The sequence below is a fragment of the Oncorhynchus gorbuscha genome, linkage group LG22 (assembly GCF_021184085.1).
Source record: "Oncorhynchus gorbuscha isolate QuinsamMale2020 ecotype Even-year linkage group LG22, OgorEven_v1.0, whole genome shotgun sequence".
NCBI lineage: Eukaryota > Metazoa > Chordata > Actinopteri > Salmoniformes > Salmonidae > Oncorhynchus > Oncorhynchus gorbuscha.
Genome location: NC_060194.1, coordinates 44,345,642 through 44,370,725, shown reverse-complemented (window position 1 = coordinate 44,370,725; position 25,084 = coordinate 44,345,642). Strand labels below are relative to the sequence as shown.

The 25,084-nt window shown below is 45.8% G+C and overlaps 1 protein-coding gene across 1 annotated transcript in view; it reads right to left on the bottom strand.

The window, feature by feature from the left end:
* Nucleotides 1–24,825, bottom strand: part of LOC124009295 (receptor-type tyrosine-protein phosphatase F) — a 462,304-nt gene extending 437,479 nt beyond the window's left edge. The window contains exon 1 of the mRNA XM_046320941.1: nt 24,445–24,825. The gene's annotated coding sequence lies outside the window, so the exon portion shown is untranslated. The remainder of the gene's footprint in view (nt 1–24,444) is intronic.
* Between the last annotated feature and the right edge of the window lie 259 nt (nt 24,826–25,084).

The window sequence follows — 25,084 nt, the reverse complement described above, 5'->3', positions numbered from 1 at the left end:
GAGAACGCCCAGGCTGCATATATAGAACATAGAGCAGCACGTCACTGAGAACGCCCAGGCTGCATATATAGAACATAGAGCAGCACGTCACTGAGAACGCCCAGGCTGCATATATAGAACATAGAGCAGCACGTCACTGAGAACGCCCAGGCTGCATATATAGAACATAGAGCAGCACGTCACTGAGAACGCCCAGGCTGCATATATAGAACATAGCAGCACGTCACTGAGAACGCCCAGGCTGCATATATAGAACATAGAGCAGCACGTCACTGAGAACGCCCAGGCTGCATATATAGAACATAGAGCAGCACGTCACTGAGAACGCCCAGGCTGCATATATAGAACATAGAGCAGCGCAGCGCGTCACTGAGAACGCCCAGGCTGCATATATAGAACATAGAGCAGCACGTCACTGAGAACGCCCAGGCTGCATATATAGAACATAGAGCAGCACGTCACTGAGAACGCCCAGGCTGCATATATAGAACAGCACGTCACTGAGAACACCCAGGCTGCATATATAGAACATAGAACAGCACGTCACTGAGAACACCCAGGCTGCATATATAGAACATAGAGCAGCACGTCACTGAGAACGCCCAGGCTGCATATATATAGTCTCATTGTTACCACTTATATTACATGGGACGTGCAAATTCACCAGCATCGTGCTCTCTCTCCTTCCTACTTATAAAGAACTTCAACTGCAACCAGAGATCTGTATATAGTGACGATGTTCATGTCTCCGCCCTAACGATGGGAGTCGTTGTCCCCAAGGGCAGGAAGGCAGGCGACCAGCTTAGGTCCACAATAAACCCATAGAAACGCATTGGGCTTATTTTGGACCTGTCACTTTGGCGTCTTACTCTCTTTCTGTGTCTCTCTGTCACGGCTGGCTTTGTGACTGACAGGCGCCTGTCCAATCAATAGGTCACTAGAAGATCCATGTCGTTCATTCTAAAGGGAGAGGGCTGAAAAGGAGACGCATAGGGCCCTGAGTCGCATAGGGCCCTGAGTCGCATAGGGCCCTGGGTCGCATAGGGCCCTGGGTCGCATAGGGCCCTGAGTCGCATAGGGCCCTGGGTCGCATAGGGCCCTGAGTCGCATAGGGCCCTGGGTCGCATAGGGCCCTGGGTCGCATAGGGCCCTGAGTCGCATAGGGCCCTGGGTCGCATAGGGCCCTGGGTCGCATAGGGCCCTGAGTCGCATAGGGCCCTGAGTCGCATAGGGCCCTGAGTCGCATAGGGCCCTGAGTCGCATAGGGCCCTGAGTCGCATAGGGCTCTGAGTCGCATAGGGCCCTGGTCGCATAGGGCCCTGAGTCGCATAGGGCCCTGGGTCGCATAGGGCCCTAGCAATAGGGTACCATTTGGAAGCACTCTTGGCTTCCTTTGCCTACTTCGCATTCTGCAGAGTTGGACAACCATTTGACTAATACATGGATGGAATCTAAGTTCACCGGTTTGTATCAGTTGGCCAGGTTGTCACTTCATCAGATAACGAACGTGTAATGAATTTCCGAGAGATAGTCTCGAACATTATTCTGAAATATAGCATGATCTTAAAAAATATATTTAAAAAAAATCGGCAACAGATTTCATTTGGGCTCCCTGGTGGGGCAGCTGTCTAAGACACTGTATTCTCAGTGCTAGAGGTGTCACTACAGACCCTGGTTTAATTCCAGGCTGTATCACAACCGGTTATGATTGGGAGTCCCATAGGGCGGCGCACAATTAACCCTGCGTCATCCTGGTTTGGGTTTGCCTGGTGTAGGCCGTCATTGTAAATAAAAATGTGTTCTTGACTGACTTGCCTAGTTAAATAAAAAAGGTAAAGAAATAAACACAAACATAATAATAATTTTGACCGAACACATCAAAGATCATTTAGAATACGCTAGGTTATTTCCCAGTGGTAGGTAGTATGACATGGTTTACTTAGTCCTTGATACAGGGAAGGCCGGTTAAGGGAGGTGAACGCCCGTATAAGACAGTTCATTGGCGAGGTATTTACTAAATGTTATTAATGATAACAAAACACAGTGCTGAAAATAATGGCACGGTCTAAGTAGACATCAGGCAGCCTCATATCAGAGTGTGTTATCAGGATATACAAAGTGGATTGTGTCAACAGTACCTGAGCATACAAAATAAATACAGGGTTAGGGTAATACCCAAGTCCTTCTCCTAGCAGTAAACCAGTCCACTCATCCACAAATCGGCTCATGGGTCTTGGCTCATGAAATGGTTCCAACTGCCGGAACATTCCTCCAGACAGACAGCTAAAGCAGAGAGGGACAAGATCCTATTCTCTAGCAAACCTGGGTTTAAATACTACTCAAAATGTGTTTTTTTTTCTACTAATTTAGCTGGTTTCGATTGAGCATTGAGCTCAATGACACCAATAGCATAGTCCCATAACGGCAAACCCCGCCCATCAGACACTCCTTGACAGGCTAGAGTAGATGCTGAAAGATTTGAAATAGTATTAGAACCCACGTCTGCTTCTTCTAGAGTCATTACGGTATGTCTCTGGCTTTAGCCTGGGGGGGCTGGTTGTGAGGACATTGAATGGGACGTTTCTGGGCCTGAAGACATGACACAGGCAACGTTTTGTTTTGTTTTATTGGGTAAGCAAAGAGATGGATCGTGCGAAAAGCACCTTGGTGCCTAGGCTTAGGTTATATGAATGTGGAAATGTAAAAAGCCAGCATTAGACTCACACATAGGGAATGAATCCTAACTTGAAAATCTCAGGCTTTCGTGCAAATCTCCCATTGACCTCAATGTATGATTTATGTAAAGGTGTGCGTTGTAACATGAGTCATCTCATGTTACACTTTGGACCATAGGCTACAGTGTAGACGGGTATTAGGAATCTTCCAGTTTAAATCTGCATGTGTACAGATGTCCTAAAACCATGTCTGTATCCATCCAGTGAGAGACAGCTGTGTAACAAGGCCTTTATCAACATATAATAATAATGATAATGATAATAATGATAATAATGATAATGATAATGAAAATGATAATAATAAGAATAATAAGAATAAAAATGCTAATAATAATAATGATAATAATGATAATAATAATGATAATAATTATTATAATAATAATAATGATAATAATAAATGATAATAATGATAATAATAATGATAATAATTATTATAATAATAATAATGATAATAATTATAATAATAATAATAATAATAATAATGATAATAATGATAATGATAATAATGATAATAATAATAATGATAATAATAATATTGATAATAATAATAATGATAATAATGATAATAATGAGTGGGAAGGAAAACACTGGGTCAAATTGCACCCTGGAATCACATCAACCTAAGATTCAAAATATACAGTTCCTCAGTAGCTCAGCTGGCAGAGTGTGGTGCTTGCAACACCAGGATACTGGGTTCAATTCCTGGGACCACCCATACATAGAAATGCACACATAACTGTAGGTCACTTTGGATAAAAGAGCAAGGAAGTTGTAGAAAACCCCCAGAGGCAACATACTGATCAACTGCCTGTTACTGTGCTGTCTGAAGAGGTCTCCTACACACCATGTCTGTTACTGTGCTGTCTGAAGAGGTCTCCTACACACCATGTCTGTTACTGTGCTGTCTGAAGAGGTCTCCTACACACCATGTCTGTTACTGTGCTGTATAAACGCCTGTGATGCCCCATTGTGACATCACACACACACACACACACACACACACACACACACACGTCAGAAGGACTGGAGAGCAGAGCATGCTGGGAGCTAAGGCGATGGTCACCCAACTGCAGCCCTATGCAGAAGCATAGCTGTCATTAGGGCCCCACGTCGCCATATAAAAATGGGCACATACACACACACACACACACACACACACACACAAAAACAAAATCCCATCCATCTGCCATAGCAGCAGGGTAGGGTAAGGGCCAGCGAAGCACTTTCCTGCCATTCCCTGTCATGCTTCCGCCCGCCCGGCTAGTGCTTACTAACACTCCACACACACACACACACAGGAGCTGTGTATAAACAGCTCGGCCTGCCACACTGGTACCGTCACAGAAAGCAGAAAAGCACCCTGACCATATTCCCTTTCTTTTCTCTTTCATTCTTTTTATCCAGTGAGAAAGCAAGCTGGCCCGGCCGTTGCCATCTGACAACCTGTCAACCTTGTCCTTCAGATGATGCCCGGGTGAATACCGGACCTGACACATAAATGTTTCTGCACCTTGAAAGCAAAGCGTACTGCACTTTGCCACTGTCCTCTCGCCTGTTCTTGTGAAACAAGAGTTTGTTCCCAGGCCTGGAGGGAGAATGGATAAAAGAGGGTGAGGGCGAGGGGGGGGCAGCGAGGGCGAGGGTGCAGCAAGACAAGAGAGAGCGAGAGGGGGCAGCAAGAGGAAGAGAGCGGGGCAGCCTGCGAGGGAGAATGGATAAAAGGAGGGTGAGCGAGGAAGAGAAGGGGGGGGCAGCGAGGGGGGGCGAGAGAAGAGGAGGAGGGGCGCAGCAAGACAAGAGAGAGCGAGAGGGGGCAGCAAGAGAAGAGCGAGAGAGGCGGGGCAGCGAGAGGAGAGAAGGAGGGGCGGCAGCGAGAAAAGAGGAGGAGGGGGGCAGCGAGAGAAGAGAAGGAGGAGGGGCAGCGAGAGAAGAGAAGGAGGAGGGGCAGCGAGGAGAAGAGAGGAGGAGGGGGGCGACAGCGAGAGAAGAGGAGGAGGAGGGGCAGCGAGAGAAGAGAAGGAGGGGCGGCAGCGAGAGAAGAGAAGGAGGGGCGGCAGCGAGAGAAGAGAAGGAGGGGCGGCAGCGAGAGAAGAGAAGGAGGGGGTCAGTGAGAGAAGAGGGAGAGCGGGGGGCAGCGAGAGAAGAGAAAGAGGGGGTCAGTGAGAGAAGGGAGGAGGGGGGCAGTGAGGGAAGTGAAAGAGGGGGGAGCGGGGGAGAGAGAAGGAGGGGCAGCGAGAGAGAGAGAGGGAGAGAAAACAGGGTTAATGTCTGTTCCACTCCCTGGGCCCTGGGTGTAAACAGGGTTAATGTCTGTTCCACTCCCTGGGCCCTGGGTGTAAACAGGGTTAATGTCTGTTCCACTCCCTGGGCCCTGGGTGTAAACAGGGTTCATGTCTGTTCCACTCCCTGGGCCCTGGGTGTAAACAGGGTTCATGTCTGTTCCACTCCCTGGGCCCTGGGTGTAAACAGGGTTAATGTCTGTTCCACTCCCTGGGCCCTGGGTGTAAACAGGGTTAATGTCTGTTCCACTCCCTGGGCCCTGGGTGTAAACAGGGTTAATGTCTGTTCCTGAGTTAATTAAGCAAGTACATTATACTCAGGGTCATGTCTAAAAATGCCCAGTTGTCCATTATTTTATCTACCAGGGCTTGAAGAGATCTCAGTGACTTTAAAGAGAGGTCTTAATGAGGCATAGTGTTTAAAGAGCGTGTTGTAGTGTGGTAATGTTGTGTGGTCACGTGTTTGTAAATAGCACAACGGGAGCAGGTGAGTCTCTGTTGTGTAGTGACAGGGGTCGTGTTTTTTCCCCTGTTTCAATAGAGTGATCAGGAATGTGCAACTATCATTTTCATGCATTTCATTAGGCAGAAAATAGCCTAATTTTCATGCATTAGTTGTCCTTTCTCAGGGTGTTGACATGCTGCTCCGGGGCCAGTACTGTTCTTCCTTCAGACTCCACACAGACACACCGTGTTGACATGCTGCTCCAGAGCCAGAGCTGTTCTTCCTTCAGACTCCAGACTCCACACAGACACACCGTGTTGACATGCTGCTCCAGAGCCAGAGCTGTTCTTCCTTCAGACTCCAGACTCCACACAGACACACCGTGTTGACATGCTGCTCCAGAGCCAGAGCTGTTCTTCCTTCAGACTCCAGACTCAACACAGACACACCGTGTTGACATGCTGCTCCAGAGCCAGAGCTGTTCTTCCTTCAGACTCCAGACTCAACACAGACACACCGTGTTGACATGCTGCTCCAGAGCCAGAGCGGTTCTTCCTTCAGACTCCAGACTCCACACAGACACACCGTGTTGACATGCTGCTCCAGGGCCAGAGCTGTTCTTCCTTCAGACTCCAGACTCCACACAGACACACCGTGTTGACATGCTGCTCCAGAGCCAGAGCTGTTCTTCCTTCAGACATGCATAGATCAAAAATGTGTTTATGTGCACAATGTCTTTCGTTCACATTTGCTTGTAAATGTCTAAACTCACCAAAAATAACATTCGGTAGCTCCTATATATGTATAACTTAATGAGCTGGATTGCCTGTCTTTGCAATTTGTTTATTTTCATTTGCGCTTATTAGCATATTTAGCTAGCAGCCTCCATGGAAATTCGCTATTACTTGTGCTAATTTTGTTCATCTGTAACAGATGCCCAATGGGCTTTTTTTTGTGTGAATGTTTTGGTGCCCCCTTGTGTACGAAGCCAGCAATACCGTAAATACCAGGATGAGAGAAGGATGATGTGAACATCTGAATACTCCCAATCCTACCAGGGACCATAGTGCACTGGTTAAAAAACAGTGCGCTATGTAGGGAATAGGGTGTCATTGGGGACAGAACTATAGTTTAATAGCCTGATGAAAGAGTTTGTCTCAGTGTCTGTCAACCCTCTGGCTCCTTGTTTACTGCAAACCTCATGTCTGATCTATACAGAACACTAATATACTCTTCTGTAGTTTCTCAAAACAGTGCTGGCTCTTTCCCTCTTTCACACTCCATTGATCTCTTGCTATCTCTCCCTTTTATTTCAGTAGAACAGAAATGTGTTTGAAAATGACATTTTAAAAAGTCTTCCTTGATAACAATGCCCTTTATCTGACCTTCAGGTAGCATCCTGCTCTGTGTGTGTTGATGGCACTGAACACTAGGTGCGTCTGTCTGTCTGTCTGTCTGTCTGTCTGTCTGTCTGTCTGTCTGTCTGTCTCTGTCTGTCTGTCTCTGTCTGTCTGTCTGTCTGTCTCTGTCTCTGTCTGTCTGTCTGTCTGTCTCTGTCTCTGTCTGTGTCTGTGTCTGTGTCTGTGTCTCTGTCTGTCTCTGTCTCTGTCTCTGTCTCTGTGTCTGTCTCTGTGTCTGTCTCTGTGTCTGTCTCTGTGTCTGTCTCTGTGTCTGTCTCTGTGTCTGTCTCTGTGTCTGTCTCTGTGTCTGTCTGTGTCTGTCTGTGTCTGTCTGTCTGTCTCTGTGTCTGTCTCTGTGTCTGTCTCTGTGTCTGTCTCTGTGTCTGTCTCTGTGTCTGTCTGTGTTTGCTGACAGGGCAGAAACACAGGGCCATGGCAGTGAGTCTCATAATATTCTTGTTCGTTCCTTGTAATACACCAGGGGTTAGAGTGGGGGTTGCGGGTTTAGAGTGGGGGTTGCGGATGTAAACAGACACCCCCCAAAACGACCAGGGTCTCTAAATGGATGTGTGGGTACCCAGATTCAGATGTTTCTCCCCCCCCCCCTTCCCCTCCTCATCAGTTGCCCATCCCTGGTCTAGATGCTCTATAATACACAATAATTATATACGATGACATTATACCCCGCCTGTGTAACTATGAGGTAAATATAACATTTTAGTCCAACTCAAAAGGGGCAATGTGCAGTAACAAACCAATCATAATCCATGACAGTTTCCCTGGCAAATACAGATTGCCCCTTTAATAGATTGCTGGATTTTTGGGACCAATCTCTATCAGGGAGTAGCAAACCCGGACCCAAATCGAGGCCTAGATGTTTCTGACCCGTCTATATTTGGGGGGCGTCTGTCCTCTGTTGTGCCAAAACGAAAACCAGACCTGGTCAATTAACTTTGACTTCAACCATCCATCCGCTGTCATCGTCGACTTAAAAAAGGGCGATTCCGCCACTTTTCAACCTCATATTCATTGTCTCCAGCACCATACCACATATGTGAAAACAACACGTTTCTATGATCCGTGGTTAAAAAGATGAAAAGTTCAAAAAAAAATAAGAAAAAAAAGAATGCTTCTTTGTGACATCACAGGGTAGGATTAACAGCCAGAGGGAGGGGTATGTTCTCACCCCCCCCCCCCCACGTCACCACAAATCTCACAGTGTTGGAAAATCGTTGGTTAAACAAAAATAATTTAAAAAATAACATGTTTGAACTTTTCATGATGTCATCGGGTAGAGAGATTCATGTAAATGAGGTTGAAAAGTGGTGGAATTTCACTTTAACTCAATGGGCGCTAACATGATCTTTAAAAAGGAAAATGCTCGACAAGGGAAGAAAAGGTTTAAAAATAGCCCCCCCCCGCCCTTACATGCGTCCCAAACAGTGCCCTATTCCCTATATAGTGCCACTAGTGGCCAAGGGGTTTTGGTCTAAAGTAGTGCACTATATAGGGAGTAGGCTGGACCGTTTCGGGCTGTTTGTTTCCACGTCTGTTTCCACTTTCCTCCCAATCCAGAGATGCCCTGTAAAACATCAGTGTAAATGGTTTATAATGACACCAGTGGACTCTGAAACAGGAGACCTGCTTTCAATCAGCAGTCAGATTACTGGTGTATTAGGCTAGCCCAGGATGTAAAGACAGGGAGCTACGTCACCTCTTTCCTACACAGCAACGTTGCTGACAGCATGGACCAGGACACGACTTTAAACCTAGCTACTGTAGTGAGCATGGACCAGGACACGACTTTAAACCTAGCTACTGTAGTGAGCATGGACCAGGACACGACTATAAACCTAGCTACTGTAGTGAGCATGGACCAGGACACGACTATAAACCTAGCTACTGTAGTTAGCATGGAACAGGACTATAAACCTAGCTACTGTAGTCAGCTTGGAACAAGACAGGACTATAAACCTAGCTACTGTAGTCAGCTTGGAACAAGACTGGACTATAAACCTAGCTACTGTAGTCAGCTTGGAACAAGACAGGACTATAAACCTAGCTACTGTAGTCAGCTTGGAACAAGACAGGACTATAAACCTAGCTACTGTAGTCAGCTTGGAACAAGACAGGACTATAAACCTAGCTACTGTAGTCAGCTTGGAACAAGACAGGACTATAAACCTAGCTACTGTAGTCAGCTTGGAACAAGACAGGACTATAAACCTAGCTACTGTAGTCAGCTTGGAACAAGACAGGACTATAAACCTAGCTACTGTAGTCAGCTTGGAACAAGACAGGACTATAAACCTAGCTACTGTAGTCAGCTTGGAACAAGACAGGACTATAAACCTAGCTACTGTAGTCAGCTTGGAACAGGACTATAAACCTAGCTACTGTAGTCAGCTTGGAACAGGACTATAAACCTAGCTACTGTAGTCAGCTTGGAACAGGACTATAAACCTAGCTACTGTAGTCAGCTTGGAACAGGACTATAAACCTAGCTACTGTAGTCAGCTTGGAACAGGACTATAAACCTAGCTACTGTAGTCAGCATGGAACAGGACTGTGGGATAAAAAAGTAGCTCCTATCATAGAATAAGGTATTAAAAGTAATTGAATAGGATGTCTGGCGTAGGTTTGGGTCTACTGTTTAAGTTGCGATGCAGGACTGCCTGTGCAGGAGGGACAGCTTAACCATCCTGCTGAAAAGAAGCACTTACAAAAACATTTAGCAACATGTCTTTATTCTAATGCGTCTCATTGTGAGATCCAAACAGACGAAAAATAGATTCAAGGACAAACCTTGACCAGAAGCATCTCCTCAGCCAAAACCAACAGAGACAGAAATTCCTTTATTTCAAATCCAATACTGCAACTAAATAAGATGTTGAACTGTTAACTTGCAGAACCAACTTTCTGAATTTGCACTTTAACATATAACCCCATTCGGACATTTTGATAAATTTCCTCTTATCCAGTCTACTTATCCAGCCTACTTATCCAGGCTACTTATCCAGGCTACTTATCCAGGCTACTTATCCAGGCTGCTTATCCAGCCTACTTATCCAGCCTACTTATCCAGCCTACTTATCCAGCCTACTTATCCAGTCTTCTTATCCAGCATACTTATCCAGTCTACTTATCCAGTCTACTTATCCAGCATACATATCCAGAATACTTATCCAGCATACTTATCCAGTCTACTTATCCAGCATACTTATCCAGTCTACTTATCCAGTCTTCTTATCCAGTCTTCTTATCCAGCATACTTATCCAGTCTACTTATCCAGTCTACTTACCCAGTCTACTTATCCAGTCTACTTATCTAGCCTACTTATCCAGCCTACTTATCCAGTCTTCTTATCCAGCCTACTTATCCAGTCTACTTATCTAGTCTACTTATCCAGCATACTTATCCAGTCTACTTATCCAGTCTACTTGCAAGTAAATAAATATAATTAGCTATTTTGATGTTATTTTTAAAATATGTGATTTTATCTGCATGTACTCTAGTCTGATTACTGCTAAATTAATTGCTTCATTGTGGACATTCAAGCTTTCTGAATTTGAATCTGAAGGTCTAACCCATAAGATTTAGGATGCCTGGAAGGTCCCCCCCCCCTCCCCCTCTCTCCCCGGGACTTACCAGATCCAGCTCAGACCAGATCTTCTGGTTCTTACGGTCTGTTAGTTGGTTCCTCAGTGCCAACACCATGCAGCCAGTCAGCCGTCTCTGAGAGAGAGAGAGTGTGTGTGTGTGTGTGTGTGTGTGTGTGTGTGTGTGTGTGTGTGTGTGTGTGTGTGTGTGTGTGTGTGTGTGTGTGTGTGTGTGTGTGTGTGTGTGTGTGTGTGTGTGTGTGTGTGTGTGTGTGTGTGTGTAGTCTCTTAATCCCCTGTACTATAAACTAGACGCCCCATCACACACGCGCGTGCGAACACCATCCCACTGCCACATATATATATATATATATACACACACACACACACACACACACACACACACACACACACACACACACACACACACACACACACACACACACACACACACACACACACACACACACACACACACACACACACACACACACACACACACACACACACACACACACCATCTGTCCGCCACACACACAAACACACTCCACCACCGCAGACCAACACACTGCAGGCACAACCTCTCATTAGGCACAGCAGGGCTGAAATTACCCTGAAATTACAATGGAAACCATGAGTTTTTCCCATAGACAGGTTAGCGTCACGAAAAAGATGCACACCCTTCATGAGTCTCTCTCTTCCTCATATAGAAACCACGAGTCTTCCTCATATACAAACCATGAGAAAGCAGGAGTCAGCTAGGGGAGGGTTTGCTGAATGCCGGGTGGTTTTTCAGCAGCCGTGTGTGTGTGTGTGTGTGTTTTGTGGCTCTTTAACAGCGCCAATCAGCCTGCCTGCCTGGATACATTGCGCCAGGGAGGAAGCAGAGGCTTATACTCTGGCTTTGTGGTCACAGGCCCCTGCCCTGCCCTGCCTAGTCCTGCCTTGCACTGCCTAGTGCTGCCCTGCCTAGTCCTGCCCTGCCTAGTCCTGCCCTGCCTAGTCCTGCCCTGCCTAGTCCTACCTAGTCCTGCCCTGCCTAGTCCTGCCCTGCCTAGTCCTACCTAGTCCTGCCCTGCCTAGTCCTGCCCTGCCTAGTCCTGCCCTGCCTAGTCCTGCCCTGCCCTAGTCCTGCCCTGCCTAGTCCTGCCCTGCCTAGTCCTGCCCTGCCTAAACCCTCGTGAAATACACCAAACCCTCACCAACACATCAAACTCCTCTTCATACATACGACCTACTAGGTTCTGGTACTGCAGCTCCCCCTCACAGACAAGACATCACTCACCAACACAGCAGCCCAGTCACTTAAATGATTGACAGGCCTTGGTCCACCCCTAGAGCCAGTCGATGACACTACAGGTGTTTTATTGACGATGGAACGTTCCCTCTCTCTACCCACTCGTTCAGCGTTCCCTCTCTCTGCCCACTCGTTCAGCGTTCCCTCTCTCTGCCCACTCGTTCAACGTTCCCTCTCTCTCTCTCTACCTACTCGTTCAGCGTTCCCTCTCTCTCTCTACCCACTCGTTCAGCGTTCCCTCTCTCTCTCTACCCACTCGTTCAGCGTTCCCTCTCTCTACCCACTCGTTCAGCGTTCCCTCTCTCTGCCCACTCGTTCAGCGTTCCCTCTCTCTGCCCACTCGTTCAACGTTCCCTCTCTCTCTCTCTACCCACTCGTTCAGCGTTCCCTCTCTCTGCCCACTCGTTCAACGTTCCCTCTCTCTCTCTCTACCTACTCGTTCAGCGTTCCCTCTCTCTACCTACTCGTTCAGCGTTCCCTCTCTCTCTCTACCTACTCGTTCAGCGTTCCCTCCCTCTCTCTACCTACTCGTTCAGCGTTCCCTCCCTCTCTCTACCTACTCGTTCAGCGTTCCCTCTCTCTACCCACTCGTTCAACGTTCCCTCTCTCTCTCTCTCTACCCACTCGTTCAGCGTTCCCTCACTCTCTCTACCCACTCGTTCAGCGTTCCCTCTCTCTCTCTACCCACTCGTTCAGCGTTCCCTCTCTCTCTCTACCCACTCGTTCAGCGTTCCCTCTCTCTCTCTACCCACTCGTTCAGCGTTCCGTCTCTCTCTCTCTACCCACTCGTTCAGCGTTCCGTCTCTCTCTCTCTACCCACTCGTTCAGCGTTCCCTCTCTCTCTCTACCCACTCGTTCAGCGTTCCCTCTCTCTCTCTCTACCCACTCGTTCAGCGTTCCCTCTCTCTCTCTACCCACTCGTTCAGCGTTCCCTCTCTCTCTCTACCCACTCGTTCAGCGTTCCCTCTCTCTCTACCCACTCGTTCAGCGTTCCCTCTCTCTACCCACTCGTTCAGCGTTCCCTCTCTCTACCCACTCGTTCAGCGTTCCCTCTCTCTACCCACTCGTTCAGCGTTCCCTCTCTCTCTCTCTACCCACTCGTTCAGCGTTCCCTCTCTCTCTCTCTACCCACTCGTTCAGCATTCCCTCTCTCTCTATCTTCCCACTCGTTCAGCGTTCCCTCTCTCTCTCTATCTTCCCACTCGTTCAGCGTTCCCTCTCTCTCTCTACCCACTCGTTCAGCGTTCCCTCTCTCTCTCTACCCACTCGTTCAGCGTTCCCTCTCTCTCTCTACCCACTCGTTCAGCGTTCCCTCTCTCTCTCTACCCACTCGTTCAGCGTTCTCTCTCTCTCTACCCACTCGTTCAGCGTTCCCTCTCTCTCTCTACCCACTCGTTCAGCGTTCCCTCTCTCTCTCTACCCACTCGTTCAGCGTTCCCTCTCTTTCTCTACCCACTCGTTCAGCGTTCCCTCTCTCTCTATCTTCCCACTCGTTCAGCGTTCCCTCTCTCTCTATCTTCCCACTCGCTCAGCGTTCCCTCTCTCTCTCTACCCACTCGTTCAGCGTTCCCTCTCTCTCTCTACCCACTCGTTCAGCGTTCCCTCTCTCTCTCTACCCACTCGTTCAGCGTTCCCTCTCTCTCTCTACCCACTCGTTCAGCGTTCTCTCTCTCTCTACCCACTCGTTCAGCGTTCCCTCTCTCTCTATCTTCCCACTCGCTCAGCGTTCCCTCTCTCTCTCTACCCACTCGTTCAGCGTTCCCTCTCTCTCTCTACCCACTCGTTCAGCGTTCCCTCTCTCTCTACCCACTCGTTCAGCGTTCCCTCTCTCTCTCTACCCACCTCAGCGTTCTCTCTCTCTCTACCCACTCGTTCAGCGTTCCCTCTCTCTCTCTACCCACTCGCTCAGCGTTCTCTCTCTCTCTCTCTACCCACTCGCTCAGCGTTCCCTCTCTCTCTACCCACTCGTTCAACCCTCTCTCTCTCAGCGTTCAACCTCTCTCTCTCTACCCACTCGTTCAGCGTTCCCTCTCTCTCTCTACCCACTCGTTCAGCGTTCCCTCTCTCTCTCTACCCACTCGTTCAGCGTTCCCTCTCTCTCTCTACCCACTCGTTCAGCGTTCTCTCTCTCTCTACCCACTCGTTCAGCGTTCCCTCTCTCTCTCTACCCACTCGCTCAGCGTTCCCTCTCTCTCTCTCTCTACCCACTCGCTCAGCGTTCCCTCTCTCTCTACCCACTCGTTCAACGTTCCCTCTCTCTCTCTACCCACTCGTTCAACGTTCCCTCTCTCTCTCTACCCACTCGTTCAACGTTCCCTCTCTCTCTCTACCCACTCGTTCAACGTTCCCTCTCTCTCTCTACCCACTCGTTCAACGTTCCCTCTCTCTCTCTACCCACTCGCTCAGCGTTCCCTCTCTCTCTCTACCCACTCGTTCAGCGTTCCCTCTCTCTCTCTACCCACTCGTTCAACGTTCCCTCTCTCTCTCTACCCACTCGTTCAACGTTCCCTCTCTCTCTCTACCCACTCGTTCAATGTTCCCTCTCTCTCTCTACCCACTCGTTCAACGTTCCCTCTCTCTCTCTACCCACTCGTTCAACGTTCCCTCTCTCTCTCTACCCACTCGTTCAACGTTCCCTCTCTCTCTCTACCCACTCGTTCAACGTTCCCTCTCTCTCTCTACCCACTCGTTCAGCGTTCCCTCTCTCTCTCTACCCACTCATTCAATGTTCCCTCTCTCTCTCTACCCACTCGTTCAACGTTCCCTCTCTCTCTCTACCCACTCGTTCAACATTCCTCCTCTGTATCCTTTCATTCCACTGTGTCTAGTGACAGTAGCTGCTTGTTTTTTCTCTCCCAGGGAGACACTGACTGTAAACAATGACAAACACTTATTTTATTTCTTTACATATGTTCTACCCTGTAGTGAGAGAATAGTTTAAAATGGGTCTTAACACTGGGAGAGTAAGAAAATGGACATTCACATTTTTAAACGTTAGTCATTTAGCAGACGCTCTTATCCGGAGCCCCTTATTTATATTGTTGTCATACACCACACACAAAACAGCTATAAGCTACTTTGTTCTCTCTCAGTCAGAGAGAACTTAGCTGTGCTGCTAGCTAGACAGTACACACACAGAACGAGGCTATGCAGCAAGATGTGCCCCTTAATTCAATTTCACTAAACTTCTGATGCAATTCCAAGAAACCAACCAAGCCAGCCCTGCCCTCTCATTACCTTTGGCTCTCTACTGGGTCACTGCCTAGTAGGGCGGTCCCTGACTAAAAACAATCTTAGTCGACCGAGAGTCGTCTGTTCTTTCTACCAATCGACTTTTTTTTTTACGTGTATTTTTTTCATCCTGTTTGAATAAAATCAACTATATGTAGGCTACTGAGCTTGTCTGATGCTTTAAGCACTGCCAATAAAGATTAAGACACAAATGACCAAAGAGGGATCCAGAGATCAATATAGCCTAACCAGAAGAAATAAACCTGTTCCCCAGCAGACCCTCATTCTCCCACTGCTGCTGGCCTTCACAGATTCTACCATTATGCTCCTGAAATTACTGGGTAATAAGCTACACCAGCGGTCAGCAACCTTTTCCATTTGGCGTGCCAAGTTATCCTACCATTTCTACTGATCCGCGTGCCAAGGTATCCTACCATTTCTACTGATCCGCGTGCCAAGGTATCCTACCATTTCTACTGATCCGCGTGCCAAGTTATCCTACCATTTCTACAGATCCACGTGCCAAGTTATCCTACCATTTCTACAGATCCACGTGCCAAGTTATCCTACCATTTCTACTGATCCGCGTGCCAAGTTATCCTACCATTTCTACTGATCCGCGTGCCAAGGTATCCTACCATTTCTACTGATCCGCGTGCCACGGTATCCTACCATTTCTACTGATCCGCGTGCCAAGTTATCCTACCATTTCTACAGATCCACGTGCCAAGGTATCCTACCATTTCTACTGATCCGCGTGCCAAGTTATCCTACCATTTCTACTGATCCGCGTGCCAAGGTATCCTACCATTTCTACTGATCCGCGTGCCAAGGTATCCTACCATTTCTACTGATCCGCGTGCCAAGATATCCTACCATTTCTACTTGTCACGAGTCCGACCGATGGTGTTTCCCCTTCCCGGGCGGGTGGAGCTCGGCGGTCGTCGTCACCGGCCTATTAGCTGCCACTGATTGTCTTTCCTCCCCCTCCTTGTATGTTTAGTGGTAGCACCTGTTCATGTTTAATTAGTTTGTCTTTATTAGACAGCTGGCCCGCCTGGTTGTTGTGCGGGATTATTTCATTGTAACCTTCGGCTCTGTTGTAAAGGTACGTGTTTGTGCCTGGTCGTGATTTTTTCTATTGTACTTTTTGATTCCCTGTGTTTGGGAACGTAACTTTTGTGAGCACCCTGTGGTGCGTTGGTGCTATTAAAAGACGCACAGCATTGAACTCTGTCTCCTGCATTTGACTCCACACCCACGACACCCGGAGCATTACACTACTGATCCGCGTGCCAAAGGTATCCTACCATTTCTACAGATCCACGTGCCAAGTTATCCTATCATTTCTACTAATCTGCGTGCCAAGTAATTCTACCATTTCTACTGATCCACGTGCCAAGTTATCATTTTTATACACACACACTTTCATGGAACAGTTTCATTTCATTTATAATAATGTCTTCAAATCTCAAAATCTATGTCAAAATTATATCTAAATGAAAATTATACAAATCTAAAAGTAACTTCTATTGCCAACATGTAAAAAAATATATATAAAAAAAATAGACTACATAAAGCCCATAAATAAAAACATTGCAGTCCTCGGTTAGAAAATATCCAGATAAAAATTAAATATCCTACTAATCACATTGGCTATGCATGGCATGTTTGCAAAGAACTTGAAACATTGTATCAACTATTAACTTGGTCTGGCCCAGAAGCTTCTGATAGAAAACTTGCAACATTGTATCAAATATTTCGGTGCCCTCAAAGTTTCCTGCACCTGGGAAGGACACAGCTGTAGACTATTTGAGCAAGGAATAATAAGTAATCAGGTAAGCCTGTTTTATGAGGCTTCCACCAGATCTGACATTACATTTTTTCCCCCTTTTCATGCTGAGTGGTTATCGAAAGGGAGGGAGCTGGAAATATTTTTCAAATATGAAGAACTATTGTCATTGGGATGTAAGAACAGACTTTGTTTTCTTGCTGTTTAAGGCAAAAAAAACAACAAAAAAAAACATTTTTTTAAGAAGCTCCACAGTGATAGTTTCAGGTCCCCGAATGGGCACATTTATAGGCCTACATTTGCACGCAGGCCAAGTAGCCTAGGCCTATTTTCTATGTGTAATCAGGTGCGTGTCCTTATTGAAGATTGACAGGAGCGCTCCAAAAGGAATGAAATAAACCAAAAAAACATGTAGCCTAGATTGTTCGCGCTGTAAACAACATGTCCACTCCAACAATGACAACACTAAGACTATATTATTATTATTATTATTATTATTATTATTACATTCAACACATTAACATAAATTACCATAATCAAACAAACATTGTAGATGATAAATTATGGGAATTAACGGTCAAATCAAATCAACGGTAAATGTACTACTAGTGATACTGGTGTGTCATCGCCGCGGCATCCGCAATGGACCAGTCCACTCAGACCGGCAATGGACCAGTCCACTCAGACCGGCAATGGACCAGTCCACTCAGACCGGCAATGGACCAGTCCACTCAGACCGGCAATGGACCAGTCCACTCAGACCGGCAATGGACCAGTCCACTCAGACCGGCAATGGACCAGTCCACTCAGACCGGCAATGGACCAGTCCACTCAGACCGGCAATGGACCAGTCCACTCAGACCGGCAATGGACCAGTCCACTCAGACCGGCAATGGACCAGTCCACTCAGACCGGCAATGGACCAGTCCACTCAGACCGGCAATGGACCAGTCCACTCAGACAGGTGTGAAGCAGACAGGTGACCTCGTGTGCCATACTTTCTTTTTTTAAATAATTATACATCTGCCACTGCTCGACTTTTTAGAAAAAGTCTCAGATGACCAACAGCCTATCAACCAAACAATGTACCAGTGGACTAAATGGTGTCAACCCTTCTACCCATCGCTAAAAGCCATACTCTGTGACATACCTTGCTATAAGGAAAGGAATTAGAGTTCATCTTCATAGTGTCAGTCAGGAAGAACACCCTCATGTCTCGTATGTGAGGTCCCTTCTTAAAATAACTCATACGTCTCCACTGGAGGAAGAGGTGTGTGTGTGTGTGTGTGTGTGTGTGTGTGTGTGTGTGTGTGTGTGTGTGTGTGTGTGTGTGTGTGTGTGTGTGTGTGTGTGTGTGTGTGTGTGTGTGTGTGTGTGTGTGTGTGTGTGTGTGTGTGTGTGTGTGTGTGTGTGTGTGTGTGTGTGTGTGCGTGCGTGCGTGCGTGCGTGCGTGCGTGCGTGCGTGCGTGCGTGCGTGCGTGCGTGCGTGCGTGCGTGCGTGCGTGCGTGTGTGTGTGTGTGTGTGTGTCTTACATTTTGCACCAAGGGCTTAGCCAGCAGAACTAAGCAGTATGAACAGTGAACACCCACAGACAACATCCTCATTGGTTTATTATTTATATTCATAGATTTTTATTTTATTTAACCTTTATTTAACTAAGCAAGTCAGTTAAGAACAAATTCTTATTTACAATTGACGGCCTACCAAAAGGCCTCCTGCGGGGACGGGGGCCTGGGATTACATATTATATAAATAAAGGACAAAACATGCATCCCGATAAGAGAGACAACGCAACACTACATAAAGAGAGACCTAAAGACAACAACATAGCAAGGCAGCAACACATGACAACACAGCGTGGTAGCAACACAACATGACAACAACATGGTAGCAACACAACATGACAACAACATGGTAGCAACACAAAACATGGTACAAATAGGTGGTGAGGGTAGGCAACAACATCTCCTCCCCGCTGATCCTCAACACGGGGGCCCCACAAGGGTGCGTTCTGAGCCCTCTCCTGTACTCCCTGTTCACCCACGACTGCGTGGCCACGCACGCCTCCAACTCAATCATCAAGTTTGCGGACGACACAACAGTGGTAGGCTTGATTACCAACAACGACGAGACGGCCTACAGGGAGGAGGTGAGGGCCCTTGGAGTGTGGTGTCAGGAAAATAACCTCACACTCAACGTCAACAAAACTAAGGAGATGATTGTGGACTTCAGGAAACAGCCCCTCTCCAACCAGTCCAGTTCCTTCTGGAACACCCCCTATCCACATCGATGGAACAGTAGTGGAGAGGGTACAGCTGGAATACCAAACAAGTTCCTCGGCATACACATCACAGACAAACTGAATTGGTCCACTCACACTGACAGGTGATGAAGAATAGAACAGCGCAGCAGCGCCATTCAACCTCAGGAGGCTGAAGAAATTCGGATTGTCACCAAAAAAGCACTCACAAACTTCACAGATGCACAATGAATGAGAGCATCCTGGCGGGCTGTATCACCGCCTGGTACGGCAACTGCTCCGCCCTCAACCGTGGGCTCTCCAGAGGGTAGTGAGGACTGCACAACGCATCACCAGGGGCAAACTACCTGCCCTCCAGGACACCTACACCACCCGTTGTTACAGGAAGGCCATAAAGATCATCAAGGACATCAACCACCGAACCACTGCCTGTTCACCCCGCTATCATCCAGAAGGCGAGGTCAGTACAGGTGCATCAAAGCTGGGACCGAGAGACTGAAAAACAGCTTCTATCTCAAGGCCATCAGACTGTTAAATAGCCACCACTAACATTGAGTGGCTGCTGCCAACACACTGTCATTGACACTGACCCAACTCCAGCCATTTTAATAATGGGAATTGATGGGAAATGATGTAAATATATCACTAGCCACTTTAAACAATGCTACCTTATATAATGTTACTTACCCTACATTATTCATCTCATATACATATGTATATACTGTACTCTACAACATCGACTGCATCCTTATGTAACACATGTATCACTAGCCACTTTAACTATGCCACTTTGTTTACTTTGTCTACACACTCATCTCATATGTATATACTGTACTCGATACCATCTACTGTATGCTGCTCTGTACCATCACTCATTCATATATCCTTATGTACATGTTCCTTATCCCCTTACACTGTGTATAAGACAGTAGTTTTGGAATTGTTAGTTAGATTACTTGTTGGTTATCACTGCATTGTCGGAACTAGAAGCACAAGCATTTCGCTACACTCGCATTAACATCTGCTAACCATGTGTATGTGACAAATAAAATTTGATTTGATTTGAAACATTATTGGTCACAGACAACAGCACAAAGAGCAAGAAGGTAGAGGACAACAATACATCATACAAAGCAGCCACAACTGTCAGTAAGAGTGTCCATGATTGAGTCTTTGAATGAAGCGATTGAGATAAAACTGTCCAGTTTGAGTGTTTGTTGCAGCTCGTTCCAGTCGCAAGCTGCAGTGAACTGAAAAGACGAGCGACCCAGGGATGTATGTGCTTTGGGGACCTTTAACAGAATGTGACTGGCAGAACGGGTGTTGTATGTGGAGGAGGAGGGCTGCAGTAGATATCTCAGATAGGGATGGGGGGGGGCTAAGAGGGTTTTATAAATAAGCATCAACCAGTGGGTCTTGCGACGGGTATACAGAGATGACCAGTTTATTACATAAGGGTATAGAGTGCAGTGATGTGTCCTATAAGGAGCATTGGTGGCAAATCTGATGGCCGAATGGTAAAGAACATCTAGCCACTCGAGAGCACCCTTACCTGCCGATAACTTTTAAAAGCTTGCTAACAGCCAGAGCTGTGTAGTAGGTCTTCACGGGTCCACCCGAACCCGAATACCCGAGACCCAACAGGGCCCTATGTAACTACAGATGATAGACCCGAGTGGACCCGACCACGGCTCTGCATAGCCTATAACACATTTATTTTACGCTAATAAGGTACTTGTATTGACTTACAGAAGACATAGCCAACCTACAATATAAAGACCTATTCATTAACCAGAAGAGCAACTTGGCTCATAAACATAATTATTTTTTTGTCACTCGGGTCCAATCGAAACGGGAACCGGGTTCCCCATTTTTTTTTTGTTAATGATCGGGTCTGTTCCGGTCGTGGTCCAAGAAGTCTACTGTGGAGGGTGGCATTTACAGTATCAGAAGGTTTATCCCCCTCCACTCTCAGATCAGTATAACACTTCATTACATAATTATTACAACTTTGTCTGTCTACAGTACTTACAGTATTTTTATTTTTATTTTTTTACCTTTATTTTACTAGGCAAGTCAGTTAAGAACAAATTCTTATTTTCAATGACGGCCTAGGAACAGTGGGTTAACTGCCTTTTCAGGGGCAGAACGACAGATTTGTACCTTGTCAGCTCGGGGGTTCGAAATGCATAGATGTCGAAGTGGTTCAACGTTGTGTCTGCACTGGCTGTAAGACCTTGTCAAATACACTGAACAAAAATATTAAAAAAGCAACATGCAACTTATTTCAAATATTTTACTGAGTTACAGTTCATATAAGGAAATCAGTCAATTGAAATAAATTAATTAGGCCCTAATCTATGGATTTCACATGACTGGGCAGGGGTGCAGCCATGGGCCCTCCTACTGGGGAGCCAGGCCCAGCCAATCAGAAATAGTTTTCCCCCACAAAAGGTCTTTATTACAGACAGAAATACTCCTTAGTGCCCCCACCCTCCCCCACCCACTCAGAGGATCCCACAGGCAATGTTCCCTCTAAACTGCAGGCATGCCCAGCCGCGCACCTCCTCCACGAATGCGGCACAGAGGCTGAACTTCACCGAGTTTGCCCCATTAGTTTGTACTATATAGATCCGTTTTTTTCTGTGATCGAATCAGCATTATATTAGCTTCTTTTCAATGCAAAAAAAAAAAAAAATCTAACTTTGCCAGATTGAGTCTGTGATTTCATTGTAGGCAGAGGCAGAACCCCGAGCGTAACGGAGTAGAATTCTATTGGCTTGGGTAGCCCACGAGCGGTCTTTTTTTAATCACTTGCGAGTGAAAACGTTTTTCAGATGAGATCAGAGCGCAGAGTCTGTGCACATTTGATGATATTCTTTGCTAGTTTAGCGAGTTATTAGCCCAGTTATAGATCAAGTATACGTCAGCAACGGGGAGCTACTGCTTCCTACAAGACCACAACACATATAGGCTACATTTCCAGCTGTCGTTGAAAAGACACTCAGGTAAAAAGGTTACGTCGTAATTAAAGGGACAGTGTTGTATTTTGAGAAAAGGTTTGAAAATGCAAATAAACCAATAGAGGGGTAGTCTACATTGTCGAATTATCTGTATGGTAATAATAATGCATCATACAACACAATAAAATGTACAGTCACCTATTTGGCCCATGGTGTTACAGACCAAGATTTTCTTTTTAAATCATCAATTAATGTCAAGTCCTTCATAACGTAAAGAAAAAGTTTCATGCAATGTAGGCCTGCACTGAACACCACATATAGGCTACTGTAGGCTATATCATTTAAATCAAAAAGCTATTTCCACATGAAAATGTTATGAGATTTGCTCCAATTGGTTTTGTTGGTAGACCTACATAATGCTCCAATAGCCACAATAGCCTATTGGCTACAGTTTAAAACTGTAAGGGCACAGCTTCAGTGTTCACTGTAAAAATATTTCTCACAACGTTCCAAGTTTCCACTCACAAAACCTAAAAACAACATTGGAGGCAGTTTACGGTAGAGAAATAAACATTAACAGCTCTGGTGGACATTCCTGCAGTCAGTGTGTCAACTGCACATATTTTTTTAAGTGCCATTTTATTGTCCCCAACACAAAGTGCACCTGTGTAATGATCATGCCATTTAAGCCGCTACTTGATATGCCACACCTGTCAACTGGATGGATTATCTTGGAAAATGAGAAATGCTCACGAACAGGGATATAAACACATTTGTGTACGAAATGTGAGTGAAATAAGCTTTTTTGTAGGTATGGAACATTGAGGATTTTTTTTCAGCTCACTTTATATGTTGCGTTTATATTTTTCTTCAGTGTAAATCTCTCGCCTGCTCTCAGATGGTCAAGAAGCGAGTCATTATCAGTTTTATCATAAATCTGTCGATGAGCAAATCCATGACAGGTTGAACGAATTGTGAGGAGGAGAAAAAAAAGTGCATCTTAGTCTTGGACATAAATTGTATAAACTAAATGAGTAGCCTTCCTTTCTAACACAGCAACGGCATTGGTTGTATCTGCCGACTCACACTGCATGCAGGTGGAATTCTCGTTTATTCTCCCGAAATAATCTACTCGTCCTATAATCACCGAGGGGAGAGGCGGTGAGTAGTCTGAATCAGGCAACAACAAAAATGTTCATGAATAGTCTTTAGGTACACCGCTTCGGGAAGCAGTTTCAAAACAGTAGCCATGGAGATATTAACAATTCAAAGTAATTCACTGTTACAGCATCCCAATGTCAACTACAGAGAGAATCAACAAGAAATTCGCTTATGCCAACATGCGAAAAATAATTTGACCCACAATAACATTTGTACAGAAAAGCTCCCGCCCATCCTTTTGCAGTATTCTGCATGACAATATTCTATTACGGGGTATAACATATATATATATATATTATATATATAACTGCAGATCTACAGGAAGTTGAGAACACTGTTCATATACAACATTGTATAGTATCGTATTTGCACTGTAGCGACACATCTCAGTTATACATTCATTTCAAACTCGCACAGCAAGCTAAACCTTTGAACAGCAGCAGCACGCTGCCCGAGCCAATATTCCTGCAACCGCAACCTCAAGCAGCAAACCCGTTCAAATCTACACCTCCAGGCACGAATTGCATGCAGAATGTGCACAACCGTGCAATTCGTTAAAGACAACTAGCTAACCAAGATAGAAAGCTAACTATCCTAGCTTTTGTTTATTATATAAGTTTAAAAACCATTGCCTTTTCACCAATGCATCACAATATAATAGTATACCTGGCTGAGTTTACTCAACTTCATATTGCAGGGATCTAATTTCTTGGGGTCCTCTGTAGCTCAGTTGGTAGAGCATGGCGCTTGTAACGCCAGGGTAGTGGGTTCAATCCCCGGGACCACCCATACGTAGAATGTATGCACACATGACTGTAAGTCGCTTTGGATAAAAGCGTCTGCTAAATGGCATATATTATTATTATTATTATTATCTAGCTGAAACTCGAGCTAGAATATATATAGTTACCAAGCTAGTTATGGATGAAACCAGCAGCCAGACAGTGCCAGTGCACAGACTGCATGCGTGGCTAACTGGCTGGTTAGCGGTCTGTCTGGCAGACTGATTAACTAGCTAATTTAGCTAACCCGATTTGATCAGCTAGCTAACGTTAAGAGATTAAACAACCAGCTAAATTAGCAATTGGTCACATGAAACTGCCCTTTTCTACCTTGGCAAATGTATTCTCTTCACAAATATGTAATTTATTCAATTCCATTCCAACTTGTACTCAAAATGTTTCATCCAAGACTGCATAAGAATTGCAATGCAACCCTCTAAGGGGGGAAAGAGCAAAATATATATATATATATATAACCGTGTATATAACGTTACTCACTGTTTCTCTGCTCGCACCGAAACAACTTCGTTCGGTCACCCCGTTCCGCAGCTGGTAAGGTAAAAATCCACTTTTCAAAAACGTCGAGAAGCAAACCGACCTTCCAAGTAAATCAGAATTACAACGGAGCGAAGGAGTCCTCTTCTTTAGCTACTAAGAGTGCACCACGCGGTAGAATAATCCTGGGTTAACAAAAATGTCTTTAATATAATTCCTTGAATAAGGAGCAAATCTCTTCTAAAGATTTAAGAATCGTCCTTCCTCTTGAAGAAGCAGTTCTGGCTAACTACTTGCATGTTCATAGTCTCTCCACCGTGGTACACTCCGTCGGTAAAGGAGTTATTTCTTCTTTCGTCCCCCTTCAAGTCACGCTTCTGCCTCTCGGCTCGTTCACAGGTTGGAAACGAGGGTTTTCGGCAGCGCTCGGATTTGCTCGGCTCCCTACGGAAACATTAGATAAGGTATTTTGGTCGATCACACACGTTGCTCTGATGTTGAATTTCCAAGAGATATTATATGATGGTGATTTTTATAATAAATACAAAAAATCATAACTATTGTTATTTCTTACATTATTAGCCCAGAACGTTTTTTTGTGTGTTACACAAGCATTTTGCTACCCCTGCAATAACATCTGCTA